Below are 14,891 nucleotides of genomic sequence, written 5' to 3' on the forward strand. Positions count from 1 at the left end.
ATAAAAGCAAATTCTCATGGATGTGTTGCAAATATCTGCTGTGAGGCAGAGCTTGCTTCATTTTATTTTTATTTTTACTCTTTTGTTTCAGCATTCATTACATTGATTGCAATGTAATGGGACACAGAGGCTCTAACAATGGAAAAGAAAATTGGATAGGTGTGTGTGGGAAAATCAGTGGGCCTTTTGCTCCGCATTCTCACTGGAGGTGTGGTTTTGTTTTGGATTTGCAACTTACTCACTTTGTAACCGTATTAAGGAATATAGATCTTGCTTGATGTTTGAGATGTAATTCAGAACAGTTTCCCCCCTTTGACACATTTTTAGTTATGAGGTAAAATATGTTGATGAATCAATATTATTTCATACATAAAAATTCAGTTTCTAGATAAAAAGTTGACTGCAAACTACTCACGCTGGAGTAATGTAATAGCTTAGGCATTGTAAGAATTGATTTCTAAGTCCAACTTTATGTCTGCCTAGTGTCTTTGTTTCTTGATATTTTTCTGTGATTATGGAGCAAAATATTCATTCTGTTCTCTTATGAGCATATTGAAATTTTGATGAAGACTTAATATATGAGAAATTACTTTATAAATGGAAATCTCTATGTAAATGGAAAACAGTGGTTTTGCTTTGTTTGTTACAGTTTAAATGGATTATTAAGTACTTTATCCACAAGTTGATAGATTTGGATTATAACATTCAGAATGTCTTTGATGTTGGTTAGTTAATGGAGAACTTTGTGGAGTGAGAAGTGAGCCAGTGACTGAACTAAAGTTCAGCACCAGTGATGAATTAACAGTCATTTTCCTTTCATTATTAAAACAATTGATTTTCACATGCATATATTTAATTTTTTGTGGATATAAACAAAGCAATAATGCACACTTTAAAACATGAATTTTTGTATTTATAAATAGTGATCAACCAATGTACCAATGTCTGGTTTAACTTGAGGCTCACATCAGGGTAGGGAGCCCATGGAGATCTAGGGTAGAACTAAGCATGACTAGCCAAAAAATCAATGAAATGATTCTTAATGATATTGTTCTATACTCATGGATTGGTGCCTCACCTAGTTGTCATCAGAGGGGCTTCCTCTGTCATCAGACAGGAGCAGGTGAAGAGTCTCACAGCCAAACATTATACAGAGATAGAGGCTAAATTAAAGATCTCCATGGGGTCCTTCCCTATGGAACTCAGGGAACCCCATGGAAGAGGGGCCCTTGGCATTGACCCAATTTTTAATTGAGTTGTTTTCATGATAAGGTGATCAGTAGATTGGAATCTTCTACATGTAGACATCCAATTTGACCAGCACCATTTGTTGAAGATGCTGTAATTTTTTCCCCATGTGTATTTCTGTCTTCTTTATCAAAAATCATGTGTGGATTTATGTCTAGGTCTTCAATTTTATTCCATTAATTGACATGCCTTTTTTTGTGCCAATACCATGCTATTTTTATTACTATAGCTCTGCATTATAGCTTGAAATTAGGGTTATTGATACCTTCAGGAGCTATTTTATTATTTAAGAATGCCCTAGCTATCCTGTTTTTTTTTTTTTGTGGTGTGTGTGTGTGTGTGTGTGTGTGTGTGTGTGTGTGTGTGTGTTTCTACATGAAGCTGGAAATTGTCCTTTCAAGGTCTGAGAAGAATTGTGTTAGAATTTTGATGGTGATCTCAATGAATCTGTAGATTGCTTTGGGGAGGATGGCTACTTTTATTATATTAATCCTACCAATCCGTGAGCATAGGAGATCTTTCCATTTTCTGGTGTTTCCTTCAATGCTCTAAAGTTTTTTTTTTTTTTTTTTTTTTTAAATCATCCAAGTCTCACTTCCTTTGCTAGAGTTACCCCTAGGTATTTTATATTATTTGAGGATATTGTGGAAGGTGTCCCCCGCTCCGCACCCCCTCCCCCCGCCCTGACTTCTTTCTTAGTCTATTTGCCAGAAGAATTTGATTTTTGTGAGTTAATTTTGTATCTAGTTACTTTGCTCAGTGTGTTTATCAGCTATAGGAGTTTCCTGGTGAATTTTTTTAGGTCACTTATGTATACTATCATATCATTTACCAAAAAGATACTTTGACTTCTTCTTGTCCTATTTGTACCCCCATGATCTCCTTCAGTTGTCTTTTTACTCTAGGTAAGATTTCATGTACTGTATCGAATAGGTATGGAGAGAGAGGACAACCTTGCCTTGCTACTGATTTTAATGGAAATATTTTGAGTTTCTCTTCATTTAAGTTGACATTGGCTATGGGCTTGCTATACACTGATTTTATTATATTGAGGTATGTCCTTTGTATCTTTAATTATCCAGGACTCTTAACATGAAGTGGTATTGGAGTTTGCTAAAAGGTCTTTTTTGCCTCTAATGAGATGTTCACATGGTGTTTGTCTTTCAGTTTGATTATATGGTGGATTACATTTATTAATTTACATATGGTGAACCATCCCTGCATCTCTGGGATGAAGCCTACTTGATCATGGTAGATGATCTTTTTGATATGTCCTTGGATTTGTTTTTTGAGATTTTTTATATCTATGTTCATAAGGGAAATTGGTCTATAATTCTCTTTCTTTGTTGGGTCTTTATGTGGTCTGAGTATCAGGATACCTATGGTCTTATAAAAGAGTTGGGCAATGTTCCTCTGTTTTTATATTGTGGAATAATTTGAAGAGTACTGGCATTAACTCTGTTTTGAAAGTCTGATAGAATTCTGATGTTCCTGGGCCCTTTGACTTTTATTAATTACTACTTCTATTTTACTATGGACTTTAGTTTTGTTTAAATTGCTTATGTGATCTTGATTTAACATTGGCAAGTGGTATGTATTGAGAAAATTATTCATTTCTTTTAGATTTTCCCCATTTGGTAGAGTGCAGGCTTTTAAAGTATGCGCTTATGATTTTCTAGATTCCCTCAGTGTCTGTTGTTTTGTTGCCCCTTTCTTCTCTAATTTTGTTACTTTGGACTTTTCTCTTTCTGCCTTTTAGTTAATTTGGCTAAGGGTTTGTCAATCTCATTGATTTTTCTCAAAACTAATTCGTTTCATTGTAATTTTTTTGTTTCTATTTTATTGATTTCAGCTCAGAGTTTAATTATTTCTTGCCATCTACTCCTTTGTGGTCTGATTTATTCTTTTTGTTCTAGAGCTTTCAGGGGTGCTGTTAAGTTACTAGTATGAGAGCACTAGTTTCTTTTTTTAAATGTAGGCACTTAGTGCTATGAACTTTCCTTCTAGATTCACCTTTATTATGCCCCATACGTTTGAATATGTTGTGTCTTCATTTTCATTGAATTCTAGAAAGTCTTTAATTTCTGTCTTGACCCTTTTTTCATTTAGTAGAGAGTTCAGTTTATAAGCTTTCTTTTGTTTTGATTTAATCTGTGGTGGTCAGATAAAATACAGGGTGCTATCTCAATTTTCTTTTATCTGTTGAGACTTGCTTTGTGTCTTAGTATGTAGCCAGTTTTGGAGAGAATTCCATGAGGAGCTGAGAAGAAGATTTTTTTTTTGTGTTTGGGTGAAATGGTCAACATGTAATTTATGCTATAGTAGTGTTTCTTTGATAAACTTGTCCTGTAGGATAATACTTTTGTACAGTGGTTTAAAAAAACGCTGCTTGGCCAGTAGCCAGGCAGGAAGTATAGGTGGGATAAGCAGATAAGGGGAATGCTGGGAAGAGGAAGGCTGAGTCAGGAGGTGCCAACCTGCCCTCCAAGGAGCAGCATGTAATGGCACACAGGTAAAGCCATGGAAAACGTGGCGACATATAGATTAACAGAAATGGGCTGAGTTTAAGTGCAAGTGCTAGTCAGTATTAAGCCTGAGCTAGTGGCTGAGCAGTTTATAATTAATATAAGCCTCTGTGTGTTCATTTGGGTCTGAGCAGCTGCAGGACCTTGAGGCCATGGGAGCCGGGTGGGTACAGGAAAACTTTCAGCTACAAACTTGGGTGGCCTTGTGTTTGGTGCATAGATGTTAAGAATTGTAATGCCCTCTTGATGAGTATATAGTGTCCTTTCTTATCACCTCTGATTAGTTTTAGTTTACAGTCCATTTTGTCAGATATTAAAATGGCTGCAGCAGCTTGCTTCTTAGGGCTATTTTCTTGGAATGTCTTTTTCTATCCTTTTATCCTGAGGTGATGTCTGTCCTTGATGTTAAGGTGTGTTTCTTGGATGGAGCAGATGGATAGATCCCCATTTTTGAATCCATTCTGTTAGTCTGTATCTTTTTTTGGGAGGGAATTGAGACCATTGATGTTGAGAGATATTAATAAACAGTGTTTGTTGATTCGATTTATTTTGTTGTGGTGGTGTAGGTTTTTGCCTTTTTTTTGATTTGTCTGATATTTCTCTCTCTCTCTCTCTCTCTTTCTCTCTCTCTCTCTCTCCCTCTCCCTCTCCCTCTCCCTCTCTCTCTCCCTCCCTCTTTCTCTCTCCTTCCCTCTCTCTCTCTCTCTCTCTCTCTCTCTCTCTCTCTCTCTCTCTCTCCCTCTCCCTCTCTCTCTCCCTCCCTCTCTCTCTCCTTCTCTCTCTCTCTCTCTCTCTCTCTCTCTCTCTCTCTCTCTCTCTCTCTGTTTGGGTGTAGTTAATTTCTTCAGTGTCTTCTGTCAAGCTGTATTCATTGATACTGTTAAATTTGTGTGTTTTTTTAACGGAATGTTTTATTTTCTCTATCTATTGTGATTGAATGTTTTGATGGTTTTGGTAGTCTTAGCTGTAATATATGGTCTCTTAGAGTTTGTAGAACATCTCTCTAGGCTCTCCTGGCTTTTAGAGTCTCCACTGAGAAGTCAGGCATTATTCCACTAGGTCTGCCATTATTGGTTACTTGGTCTTTTTCTGTTGCAACTTTTAATATTCTTTCTTAGTTTTGTGAGTTTAGTATTTTGATTATTATGTGCTGTGAGGAATGTCCTTTCTGTTCCAGTCTATCTGGTACTCTCTATTTCTGTTGTTCCTTGATAGGCATCTCCTTCTCAAAGTCAGTGAACTTTTCTACTCCGAATTTGTTGTAAATGTTTTTTGTGCCTTTGACTTGGATTTCTTCTTCTTCCATTCCCGTTATTATTTGGTCTTTTCATAGTGTCCCAGGTTTTTTGGATGTTTTGTGCCAGAATTTTTTTTTTTTAAATTTAGCATGCTCTTTGGCTGATATAGCCATTTCTTCTATCATGTCTTCAGTGCCCAAGATTCTTTCTTCCATCTCTTGTATTCTGCTGATGAAACTTGTCTCTGAGGTTCTTGTTCGAATTCCTAAATTTTTTATTTCCAGACTTCCCTCAGTTGGGTTTTCTTCACTGATTCTATTTTCACTTTCATTTGAACTTTTTTATTCATTTCCTCCACTGTTTGTGTTTTCATAGATTTCTTTAAGGGATTTATTAATTTCCTCTTTAGGGTCCTCTATAATATCCATAAAGTCTTCTTTAAGGTCTTTGTCTTGTGCTTCAACTATGTTGCAACACTCTGGGCCTACTGTGGTAGGTTGCTGGGAGACATTGTCTTGGCTATTGTTGATGGTGTTTTTATGCTGGCAACTAGGCATCTGGGGTTGGGAAGATTGTAATTCTAGGTGCTGATATCTAGTCTCGTCTTTGTTGGGTAGGCATTTTGTTCCTTGTTTTCTGTTGCTCTTTTTGGTTCTTAGAAGGTATTGTGCCTGGTAGGGAGTTCTTCTGGCATCATGCCAGATGGTGGTTCAGGTGCCAGTAGATAGAAACCTACAGGTTTCTAGGTATTGTGATCTGACACTTAGGAAGGGGAATGGGCTGGGAAGGGAGGCCAAAGGGGGTCCAAAATGAAGAAGGATAACAGGGTGTTCTACCAGGATCTCTTAGTCCCCTGGGAATGGGGGCAGATCATGAGGAGAGGCCAGAACTGTTGGACTGCTGCAGAGCTGAGGATGAGAGTGGGGGATTGGATTTGGAGGAGAGGAGGGAGCAGTGAAGATCTGCAGTTAGCCTGCCTCCTTCCCTGGCCAGAGTGGCTTGTATACTTTTCATTACTAATTGAGCCAAAGTATTTTTGTGGAGGTGTGTTGTCCTTCTGTCCTATTAATGTCACAGTGGAAGCTTTGCTGCAGATGTCTCATATTGTAGCAGATGGTTTTCTTGTAGGTTCTCGTGGATTCACTAATGGTGAGGCAAAACCTGGCTAATTTCCAACTCTACAGTTTCTAATATTTGGATGTCATTGTTTTTTGCTTCATAAAGTCTGTGGGAAAAATAAGTCTGACAGGTGCTGTTTTTCTTTACTCTGGGTGCCTATTGTGCCCTTCAGCTTATTCTCTCCAATCTTTTTTTCAGTCGGATAGGTACATCTTTATGGTGTACAGCTTTTCTTTTAACACATCTTATGAACCCACCACCATCTTTCTGCTGCAATGAAACTCGAAGTGGGCAATAACTAGTGTAGGATAACATGAATGACATATTGTTTTAATATTTTCAAAAGAACTATCTGCATCATGCAAACCAAAACTAACAACAAATGGAGTCTCCCAGTTGGGATAAGATAGTAGCCTGATCTTCCTGATGATGCATGCAGGGATATTGGAGCAGGATGAAGTTGCAGAGGTGAGTTAGCAATTATTGAAAAATTGTTTAAGGGGGTGACTGGTAGTGAGTGGTGAGAGGGTATGGGATAATTAAAGGTGATGCCAGGGTTCTGTGAACTCACTCTATGTGTCAGACATCTGTCATAGCCAATTTCACCTAAGCCTTTCACTAATATTGTAAGATTGGTTTAATCTATTTTTTTTTCTTGTTTTTTTTGAGATGGGTTTTCTCTGTGTGGCCCTGACTGTCCTGGTACTAGCTCTGTAGACCAGGATGGCTTTGAACTCAGAGGTCCACCTGCTTCTGCTTCTTGGGTGCTGGGATTAAAGTGTGCACCACCACTGCCCAGCTAGATTGGTTTAATTTTTAAAATCACAGAGAAGTTTCAAGTAATTTTACCAGGCGTAGTATATGGTTCAATATGAATTCTAAACTTGTGTTAATTCTGTGAAATGTTTTATAGGGACTAGAGAAGGGCCAAAGCAGTCTACAAGGACTATACTATACCTCACTCATGCAGATGCAAAGAGGTTGCATAGGCTGTTATGCCTGGTGAGAAAATTACCCAGTTAAGTCATAACTGTACATATTTTTGTTTGATTAAAATCTTGTTAATAGACTCATAGGCATATATTCCTTATTCTTCACACTTCTGGAAAAACCAAACCTGTAAGCAAGATAAAGTTTAGAATTCACAAGGGAGCTAGCTAGAAATGTACAGCAGTGTTTTGGGAGAAACAAAACCTTTTTAGCAAAAGGCTTGAAAATATGATGCTATAAAAACTTAAATTGGGCTCAGAAATCCTCGAGACTTTGATCTAAATCAAAGGTTTTTGGGTAGCGTATGGATTTTTTTCTTCTGCGATCTGCTGCAAGCCATAGATTGAAAGAAATTTCACACAGATATGATTATCACAGTCCCAATAAACCATTTTCTTTCTTGAGCCGCAGTCCATTAGTCAGTGTTCTGTGCAAACAGGTACTCAGCCTTAGTGACACCATAGCTGAGTTTGACAAAGTCGTCTTCAAAGTGTGTGTGTGTGTGTGTGTGTGTGTGTGTGTGTGTGTGTGGTTTACAAGTGTTCATGAGAAAATCTTACCAGCACAAGCCTTAATAAAAAACTTTATTTAGATGTAAGTAGAATGGTTTTATATTGAATGGCTTGGAAAAGGGAATTTTGACTCCCCCTCTTTATTTTTAACTTAACAAGAAAACATAACTAATATTTGAAACAGCTTCAAGCTATAACACAGCTTCATATTTAAAGCTATAATCACAATTTCTCAAATGTACTTCTTATTAGTAAAGCACTAAAAATCTTACCTCTACAAATTATTTTACTTTTCATTTATTCTAAATCTATATATCTCATTATTGTACACTGTAAGAAATATATGCAAGTAGAAATTGTGCTGGCTACTTTTATGTCAAGTTGACACAAGCTAGAGTCATCAGAGAGGAGGGAGCCTCAACTGAGAAAATGCCTCTCTAAGATTGGACTGTAGGGCATTTTCTTAATTAGTCATTGGTGGGGGACAGCCCTGCCCATTTTGGGTGGTGCAATTCCTGGGCTGATGGTCCTAGCTTCTGTAAGAAAGCAAGCTGAGAAAGCCACAAGGAGCAAAACAGTAAGCAGCACCCTTCCATGGCCTCTGCACCAGTCCCTGCCTCCAAGTCCCTGTCCTGTCTTCGTCTGATGATGAACTGTGATGTGGAAGCATAAGCTGAACAAACCCTCTCATCTCCAACTTTCTTGGTCATGGTGCTTCACTACAGCAATAGTAACCCTACCTAAGACAGAAACTTAGGGTAGAAATTAAAGTGAAATAAACATTGAAAATATTTTGCTTTCACTGAAAATGCTAGTATTATTATCAGAAATAGAATATATTTCATTCAAATTGAAAATTTTGGTTTGGTCATCCCTGCATGTTTCCCCATCATGATCCTGATGCACTTGCTCATAGAATCCCTTTTTTCTCTCTTTGACTGGACTCCTTGAGTTCTGTCTAGTGACTGGCTGTGAATCTTTGCATCTGCTTCAATCAGTCATTGGAGAAAAGTTCTGTGATGACAGTTAGGGTATTCACCAGTCTGATCTCTAGGGCAAGCCAGTTCAGTTCAGGCAACCTCTCCACTATTGCTAGTAGTCCAGGCTGGGGTCATTCTTGGGGATTCCTGCAGGTAACTTCCCTAGCACCAGGTTTCTCTCTATCCCCATGATGTCTCTCTCTATCATGGTATCTCTTTCATTGCTTTTCCCTCCTCCCTCCCTGTTCCAGTTCAACCATCTCATCCTTATGTTCTCATCCCCTATCCCCTACCCTCCATTGCCCACCCTTCATCCCCAGTTTACTCATGGAGATCTCATCTATTTCCCCTTCCCAGGGCGGTCCATGCATCCCTCTTTGGGTCTTCCCTGTTAGTTAGCTTCTCTGGAGTTGTGGGTTGATGCCTGATTAGCCTTTGTGTTACATCTAGTATCCACTTATGAGTAGGTACCTACCATATTTGTCCTTCTGAGTCTAGGTTACCTCACGCAGGATGACATTTTCTAGTTCCATCCATTTGCCTGCAAATTTCATTGCGTCATTGTTTTTCTCTGCTGAGTAGTACTCCATTGTGTATATGTACCACATTTTCTTAATCCATTCTTCAGTTGAGGGGCATCCAGGTTCTTGCTATTATGAAACATGCAGGGATGACCAAACCAAACTAGAGGGGGAACTCATGAAAGTTGAATCAATGGCTGTAGAGCCTACATGGGACTGGACTAGGCCCTTTGCATGGCGAGACAGTTGTGTAGCTTGGTCTGCTGGTGGTAGGATCAGAATCCATCTCTGGTGCATTAGCAGGCTATTTAGAGCCCACTACCTATAATGGGACACCTCGTGCAGCCTTGAGGCAGGGGGAAGGGCTTGGACTTGCCTCTATTGGATGTGCCTCCCCATGGGAGGCCTTGCCTTCTTGTGGGTGGGAGTGGGTGTGGTTTGGGAGGGGGAGGCTGGGGAGAGGCAGGAGGAGGGAAGAAGGCGATCTTTGATTGGTATGTAAAATGAATGAAAAAATTTTCTTAATTAAAAAAAATAGAAAATGAAAAAAAAAAGAAAATATTGGCTAACACGATAGTGTTGTTATTTTAAAGTCTGATCCTAAGCTGAATTTATTTCAACACTTGACTTTAATAAGCTGATAGCTCATGAGGATATCTCTTAAAGGTAACAAATTGCTCCTTGTCTGTGTTTATTAATCATGGAACTCATGAAAAATTCACCTATAAATTTCACAAGCTTTTGAATTTAAAAGCACTAATTTTGAACATTTTAAAAATTAAAATGCTTTTCGTTTGCATACCAAAAATTTAAAAGTATTATTCTATAGCAAGACAAAAATATTTATGGAATCTTTTCAGACTTTTTGTCTGTTGAGTTTCAAAATGTGTTAGAAATTTTTAGAGTGTTTCAAATGTGAAGATGTGAAACTTTTGCCATCACTTTAAAGCAAGAGATACCATGGGAATGGAAACATTATCAGGCATTAGTCTTAAAAATACTCTGCTTTATTTTGTAAACAAGTTGGCTACTTACTTCCTAAAACTCCTTGAAATGCTAAAAGGATTTATTACATGCATTTCCTCCTTCATTTCAAGTGATTTATTAAGTCTGTGAATTTTCCTTTATAGAAAGTACTTCTTTTTTTAATTAAAAAAGAAAAAACCACCCCCTTCTCCCCTCCAACTCCTCCCCACCCCACCACTCCCTCTCAGATTCACTACCTTTTCTTCTTTAATTATTATTGTTGTGAACATGCACACACATGTGCACACACAACTTGCTGAGTCCATTTAGTGTTGCTCATGTGTACACTGTTCAATGCTGATCACTTGAGATTGGATAGTCTATCAGGAACTCATCCTTGGAGACCACTGGTTCTTCCTCAGCGCCTATTGACTGCTTATATGTCTTTATCCATGGGTAGAGTCTTGTGAGATTTCCTTCATCCACACTGGCATGTCAACTGGTGCTTTCATGGCACAGATCTTGTTTAGGTGACCATATTGTAGAGATTTTCTGGGTGCAATTCCCTGTCATGTGTATACCACTACTATCTCGTAGTAGATGTTCTATTCCTCTGGCTCTCACAATCTTTCTGCCTTCTCTTCCATGATGTCCCCTGGGTCTTAGCATCAGCAGAGGGCAGGCACCCCATGATTAGTTGCTTTCTTTTTTTTTTTTTTTTTTTTTTTTTTTTTGGTTTTTCGAGACAGGGTTTCTCTGTGTAGCTTTGTGCCTTTCCTGGAGCTCACTTGGTAGCCCAGGCTGGCCTCGAACTCACAGAGATCCGCCTGGCTCTGCCTCCCGAGTGCTGGGATTAAAGGCGTGTGCCACCAACGCCCGGTGATTAGTTGCTTTCTGCATTTTGACTTGTTTTGGATTCCTTTATGGTCTGTCTGCTGCAAAAAGGGGTGTCTTAGATGAAGGGTGAGAGCTTCACTTATTTGTGGATGTAAGGATAGGTATTTAGAGTGCAGGTGGGAATTATACTAGCTTAGGAAAGTGGCAAGAGTTCTTCTCTGTGGTCCATGACTTCACCGGTCACCCACAGGCAGTTGCTTAGCTTAATAGTATCAGGCACAAATTCCTTCCTATTATGAAGGCCTTAAGAGGAGTAAATGGGAGGATTTGAAGGGGGAAGGAGAAAGGGGAAGAGCTACATGTACAACAAATAAAAATAAAGACATATTTCTTCCCATTGCTACAGTATGTTAGTGTATATACCATTCAAGTTTTGTGGGTTGCTTGTGTATTTTAGGTCCACCATGTGATTAGCTAGAAATTGAATGTTTCATGTTCTTACACCATGGATCTCAACCAAAAGACTACTGTAATCATTTGGAAATTATTTTATGTATGTATGTATGTATGTATGTATGTATGTATGTATGTATTTAACATGTAATCTTTCTAAGATTTATTAAGAAAGAATATAAAAGTACAAAATCAAGAATTGTTTCCTATAGCAGCTGCGTATCATATAGATTAGATACATGATTTATGAGCAGAATCAGGTTTAGTAAATAAAGTTTTAAATCTACAAATTAGGTCTACTCAAGGCACTGACAGCATTTACAAACCACCTTTAGGAGACATTGCTATGATGTTATTTAATTTAATACTGAAGTACCTCATTTTGAGTCAATCCATATATATATATATATATGTATATATATATATATATATATCTCACATTTCTCTTCCTTTCTATATCACAGATTTATACAAATATAACTTAATTATACAATTAAAACACTTACATTCCAAACTTAAATTATTAAGTATAAATTGGATTTTTGGGTGCCTTATAAAACTTCAGCTTTGTCAACATTGCTGAAAAACAAAATTAAAAAAACATATGGCAGAGATTAGATCTGTGGTGATGTCTGCCATTGATTTCAATGCACTAGGACTTTCTCCCATTTTGGAGGCCAGGGTTGACAGGGCAGCCCAGGATTTCCTAAGTAAGTGTTGTAGCCTGACTGGCATCCTGCCTCTGCTTTGTTCCTCTCCTTAACAGGAGGTGCAGTTTCCTGAGACTTAATAGTTAGCTGTCACGTGACTGGGAAACCACCACCAGAAGTAAAGGGCTTAACTGACTGCTACAGTTTATATTGTTTGTTTGTTTGTTTGTTTGAGTTTTAGAAAGTAGGAACATCAAGGATGAGGCAGAGAGGGGACAGGGAGAAGCCAGGAGTCAGGGTCAGCATGGGAGAGGAGATGCCAATTCAAGCATCTCCTTAATCTGCAAAGACCTTCATTTAGAAATCACTATTTCTTTTTTGACTTGTGAATTAGGGAAACTAGTTTGGTTTTCACAAATAGACAAACCGGAACACTTATTCATGTTAACAGCCCTCTTTCAGGTGCCTTTTCTTCCGTGCAAAAACTGGACACGCCTTCCAACACGGTTGTCATTTTTCTCTTTCTTTCTTTTCTTTCTTTTCTTTTCTTTCTTTCTTCTCTTTCTTTCTTTCTTTCTTCCTTTCTTTCTTTCTTTCTTTCTTTCTTTCTTTCTTTCTTAATTTCTTTCTCTCTCTTTCTTTCTTTCTTTCTTTCTTTCTTTCTTTCTTTCTTTCTTTCTTTCTTTCTTTCTTTCTTTCTTTCTGTCTCTTCTTTCCTTCCTTCCTTCCTTTCTTTTTCTTTCCTATGAAAGCTATTTTATTATAATTAGTCAATGACATTAATTGTGCAAACTCATTCATTTAATTGTCAGCTTTCTTCAAGACACAACTGTAATAGTTGTTCCTCATTGGGTGTGAAAGTATGCACAGCCTTGTCCAGAGTCTGCCCTGTGTCCATCCCAAATGCAGGTTTGATCTTACAGACATCTTGCATTTGATTTTGTTCAAAAGATTCATTTCTTTCCTCCAGATGAGGTGAGAATCTTTTGTACTAGATGGATTAACCAAGGAACACAAAGCAAGAAACCGAACAGGAGCAGAGCGAGAGCATGGTTCTCTTCAGATACACTCATTTAAACACATTCAGTCTGAGTGGGCTGGAAGTTTACCTGTCAACCTTTACTTTGCGGGAGAGATCTAAATTGCACTGAAGTGAATGCAGTGAGCAGACAGACTGCTCCATGGTCCGGAGGGGATTTTCAGGCTGTCCGGAGAGGCAGCCCCTCGGGTGGCAGCTGTTAATGAGTATGTGTCTGCATAGGGGTCTGGATATGAGTGTAGGTTCCTGTGGAGGCTAGAAGTGTCAGACCACCTGGAATTACAGATGGTTGTGAGCCACCATGTGAGTACTGGGAATTGAAATCCAGTCCTGTGCAGGAGCAGTAAGTGCTCTAATCCACCGGGCCTATCTCTTTGCCATAATTGTTTGTTGTTGGTCATCAAATGGGCTGCTAATAAGGATGTTTTAAATTGTGTTATTTTTAACATGAGGTTTCTTGTACTCTGCACTGGACTTGCAGAGGGTCTAAAAGTAGAGGAAACAGAAGAGAGGGCAAAGTTAACATTTGACTACAAAGTTTGAGCCATGAGTTAATGGCTGTTTGCAAATCTATGTGCTCTTTTTCTAGTAAGTCAATTCTTCCCAAATCATTAAGCAATTATACAATACAATGTTTAAACATTTCAGGCAGAAATATTTTCCGAAGGGCTTGGAATGAACGTTTCATTGTCTTTTATCATTTGAGAAGAAAGATTTTGTTCATTGCCTATCAACAGTTTTTTAATTTTTTTTTAAATTTTCAGCTAAGGAGACAATGATAACATGTTTCTTCCCCTTCTTCCTCCAGCCATCCCTCTTTTTGGTGTGGTGATGTTGGTGGTGGTGGTGTGTGTGCGAATGCATGTGCCTGTGTGTGTACATGCGGAGGCCAGAGGAAGATGTGAACTATCTTCTTCTATTACTCCTTCACCTTATTTTTTGAGGCAGAGTCTTTCCTTGAACCCAAAGCTCACCTTTTAGCGAGGCTGGCTGGGCAGTACGCTTGTAGAACCTGCTTGCTTCTGCCCATCAGTGCTGGGGTTACAGGCAGGCAGCCATTCCTGGCTTTTACATCGGTGCCTGGGGATTTGAACTCAGGACTTTTGATTTCACAGTAAGTCCTCAGCCCCACAGACATGTTTTCTCATGTTGGGAAATTTGAGATTCTCTCTATTAGCTATTTTAAAAGTAAGTATGTCTAATGAATAAGCACAGCTTTGCCATTAGATGAAAAAAATTTCTCTTGCAAATGCTAAAATGTAATCTTTGATTTGAGCCCTTTCTTGCATTGGAACCTTTCTTATACACTCAAAAAATAGGCAGATTGTTTTCTATTTCTGTGCCCAGATCTATTTTCCATTCTCCCCCTTCTGCTGCATGCCTCAGGAATGTCAGCCCTGTGGGCTGCATCCACGGTCTCCTTGCAGTCTGTATTTTAATTGAGCTTGGCCGTTGGAGGCTGTCAGCCCAGATGGTGCTTTTTTCCTTTCATTTTTCTTTTTTTTCTTTCTTTCACCTTTTTTCACTGTATTTTCTTCACCAGCCGAGAGGAAAGCCTGAGTTCAGGTTGTGGGTTGTGGCTCTTTCTCTTCAAAGTGTGTTGCTATAGATGAACCCCTGAGCGACTGGGTCCAAATCATTTCTTTCATGGAGTCCTCCACTAGGAATGACTACCATTCCCATCAGGCTGTGATTATTTTATTACTTACTTTGTTAGTTCCTTTTTCTTTTCCCCCTTTCTCTCTTATATTTGAAGATGCCAGAAGGTGCTTTCAGAATGCCTGTTGTGTGCTATGCTTGGACTCATGTGTTT

Source organism: Peromyscus leucopus, chromosome 13 (genome assembly GCF_004664715.2).
Source record: "Peromyscus leucopus breed LL Stock chromosome 13, UCI_PerLeu_2.1, whole genome shotgun sequence".
NCBI classification, from domain to species: Eukaryota; Metazoa; Chordata; class Mammalia; order Rodentia; family Cricetidae; genus Peromyscus; species Peromyscus leucopus.